Here is a 3,700-nt window from a genome sequence, read left to right on the forward strand (position 1 = left end):
CTGCATAGAGGCTCCCTTGTCCTTCGCTTTTTTTGGTTTAGCCAATAGGGTGCCCAGACAGAAGATCAGAGGGAGGGCTGAGAGTGAGACTTGGATTTATTCTGAAAGCTTTCCCTGCAGCATTGCCTTAGGCTGTCACTATTCCTCCCCAGAAGCTTTCTAGGAGACTTTCTCCTTCTGCGTTCTGGAAAACTACCCCTTACCCTCTTCCCCTTCAGGCTTAAGGACAGGTAACAGCCCTGCTATTACTAGCTCCAGGGCACAGCATCATCCCTACAGCCTGCCACATCTTTGCAAATAATCCCTTTATTAAACTCCCTAAGAAAATCCCCATTTAACCATGTCTCCTTTTTTTTTTTTTCTGGGATATTGACTGGTACAGTATGTGTTTACCATAGTGCCTTGCACATAAATGTCAAACTCAGTGATATTTATCATTAAGAAGACTGAAAGCATGTAATCAATCTTACAATATCTATCCATCTGCTATGCTGAACAAGTGTGGTGCTTGGATTGCGACAAAAACACAGCTTAAATAAAAATAATTTTACCATTGTGTGTTTAAACTTCATTTGGTGATAACTTCCTCTCCCTGGAGGAAAACTCTAGCTAGAAGTCCCATGATTTCTCTACTCATTCTTTCTTTTTTTTTTTTGATAAGCACTGAGACTTTATTACACAGCATGGCATTCATGACAACGGCAGGCGTGGGCAGAAATGCAGGGCAGAACATTGCACAGACCAGGGACAGTTTCCAGAAAGTACCTGTTTCCCGACCACTCAGTAGAAAGACCGCCTGGCGTTGTTCCGGGAGGGAAGGGGGTTGGACCGGAAGCGGTAGGCTAGCATCATCCTCTGGCGGAAGGCCTCGTACTCGGCGTCCTCCTGGGAGAGCGTAGCCGGCCAGTCAGTGCCGAAGCCGAAGCCGGGCCGTGGTGGTACGCTTGTTGACCGGGTTCTTGATGCCCTGGCCCTCCGAGCCCAGCCCATCTTCATCAGCATATGGCAGCCGAAGTTCTCCTCGGTCAGCTTGCACTCTTGGAACTCGGAGTATTCAGGCTCGCGGCCCTCCTTCCGGGCCTTGAAGGTCTCCATAAACTTTAGCTTGGCTGGAGGCAGGAAGTCTCCGATAAAGCGCTTGGCCCGCCCACCTCCGTCAGCTGCTCGGCGCATTCCCTCATCGTGTCCGTCTCCATAGGCCGCAGCTGGTGCTCCCAGGTGCCCAGCTCGCTCTCCGCCTCCTCGTCGCTGTGGCAGCGGTGCTGGTGCTGTGCACCGTCTGCTCCCACAGCAGCTGCATGTCCTGCGGGGCCCGCTTGTGCTCCATGATCACGTCGTACGTCTCCTGCTGCTCCTCCAGCGGCTTCTTCCCGGCGCCCGACAGCTCTGCGACGCCCGCTGGCCCCATGGACTTCCGCGGCTCATAGCGAGCTTCTTGAGGTACTGAACTGACGCAGGTGAAGCAGAGGCATCCACGTCCCTCACCAGCTCCGCAGGTGAGAGCTCGGCCTTGTCTTCTTCAGGCCCCCGACCGGCTCTTCCGCTTTCTCTTCACGGGGGTTGCGGAGGGAGCCTGGCTTCCCGGGGGCGGCTGGAGCAGGGATGACGAGCGGGGGCGGGGGCGGCGCAGGCGGGTACGAGGCGGGGCCGGTGGTGGCTGGGGTCGAGGACCCTGACAGGCCTCAGGAGGGGACTTGCGTTTCAGGCCGTGTCGTGTGCCGTGAGGTTGCCTGTGGAGCCCGTCTTGGCTTTCTGGAACTCCTCCAGCTTCTGTCAGTAGCACTTGTACCCTTGGCTGTTGGGTTCGTACAGAAAGCCGAATGCCTGGTTTTCGTGGTTGGTCCGGAGGGCGATGGTTTCCGCTCGGGATCCCTGCCTGCTATAAACCTGGCCAAGTTTTCTGCAAGGTTCTTGACCTCTTCTTCTTTTTTTTTTTTTTTTGATACGGAGTTTCGCTCTTGTTACCCAGGCTGGAGTGCAATGGCGCGATCTCGGCTCACCGCAACCTCCGCCTCCTGGGCTCAGGCAATTCTCCTGCCTCAGTCTCCTGAGTAGCTGGGATTACAGGCACGCGCCACCATGCCCAGCTAATTTTTTGTATTTTTAGTAGAGTCGGGGTTTCACCATGTTGACCGGGATGGTCTCGATCTCTTGACCTCGTGATCCACCCGCCTCGGCCTCCCAAAGTGCTGGGATTACAGGCTTGAGCCACCGTGCCCGGCTGGTTCTTGACCTCTTTGTCCTCTAGGGGGGGTGAAACTTTCTTAGTGGCTGTCGGGGACTTCTGCGCTTCCTTTCTTACCTCAGCCACCTTCTTTCTGTAGTAGAGGAATTCCCTGTATTCTTATCATGCAAAAATGCAAACGCCGGGTTATCCTTGTAATCCTCCATAGCTTCTTTTTCTAACTCCTCTGCCACAAAGTGGGCCAATTTCTCTATCACTTTTCGAGTCTCGACTCCCTCTGGGAGTGAAAGTTTGATTTTCAGCCACTGCTCCTAGTTCTTCTCCTCCTCTTCGGGGTACTGGAAGACACTCAGACGGTGCGCCACCAGCAGCTGCTTGACTGCAAGAGCTCGTCACATGACCCAGGGAGCTGGCCAGCCCCAGGCCTGTACGCCTGCTGATGAGGAGGGACCCCTTCCCTGTACTGGGGATAAGTGTGCTGGAAGGAGCACTGGGTGCGCTGGCGTAGTGGGTAGGGGGCAGGGGGCCGGCATCTGTGTTGGTCTTTGCTTTCTTCAACTTCAAAAACTGCTGCAAGAAGCTACTGTCGTTGGCAAACTTGTTGGAAAGGCAGGAAGAGTTGTGTGCATTTGTGATTTCGCTAGGATGTGGGGACTAAGGGCTGGCCACCTGATTCTGCTTGGCTTTCTGTTCCATTTTGGCTTCAGTTTCCCCTTTCTTCTGAGCATTGAGCTCTTCTTGGTGAAGGATGTTCATGTTCATTTTTCCAGATTTAGGGGGAGAAACTCCAAACCACCAGTAGGCCTTTTCTATAGAATCCCGGTTGTCCATCTTGAGACTCATCCAATCCCACAATCTCTCTACTCACTCTTATGTGACAATCCTATAGTCACTTTAAGATGTGAACACACTCACAATTCAGTAATTAGAATGTCCTGACCATGGGATAGAAAAGATTTGCCCTTGGTCGCCTCTTCTCCTGTTTCCCAGGTTGTACCTGTTTCAGGCGGCTGCAGGGACAGGGTGAGTTCCTGGGTCTCTCTCATCTCACCTCCTTATCCAATCACAAACTGCTGGTTTGGAACTGCCAGTGTTAAGGGTAGGAGAGAGCAGAGGTGTAGGGGAGGGCACTGCTTGGCTAGGAAGCTTCAGGTTCTCTGGACATATGGATGGTTAAAGCTGATGCACCAGGGTGGGACTGGAAATGATGAAGCCAACTCTTCTCAGGTTCTTCTTCTTGAGCTCTTCAGAGGTTTCCTACTGGGCCCTCTCTTATGCAGTTCCCTGGACTAGGATGAGTTGCTTCCTGGGCGTCCACCACACAACTCAGTCTCTTTCAGCTCTTTCCTCCTTTAAGTAGTCCTGTTGGCTGAGAAGCAGGATAACCTCTTTCCAACACTCTCTCCCTCCTGACACATACCTGATGTGAAACACAAAGCATCATTCAGCTCAGTTCCTATGCAGTATTGGTCTCTTGGCTTCTCTATCCAAGCAGTTAATGAGCTTCCAGACTTC

At 52.8% G+C, this 3,700-nt stretch overlaps 1 pseudogene; it reads right to left on the minus strand.

Annotated features, from left to right (window-relative positions):
• Positions 1–780: 780 nt before the first annotated feature.
• Positions 781–3,028, minus strand: LOC101042097 (SURP and G-patch domain-containing protein 1-like; annotated as a pseudogene).
• Between the last annotated feature and the right edge of the window lie 672 nt (positions 3,029–3,700).

Source organism: Saimiri boliviensis, chromosome 1 (assembly GCF_048565385.1).
Source record: "Saimiri boliviensis isolate mSaiBol1 chromosome 1, mSaiBol1.pri, whole genome shotgun sequence".
In the NCBI taxonomy this organism is placed as follows: domain Eukaryota; kingdom Metazoa; phylum Chordata; class Mammalia; order Primates; family Cebidae; genus Saimiri; species Saimiri boliviensis.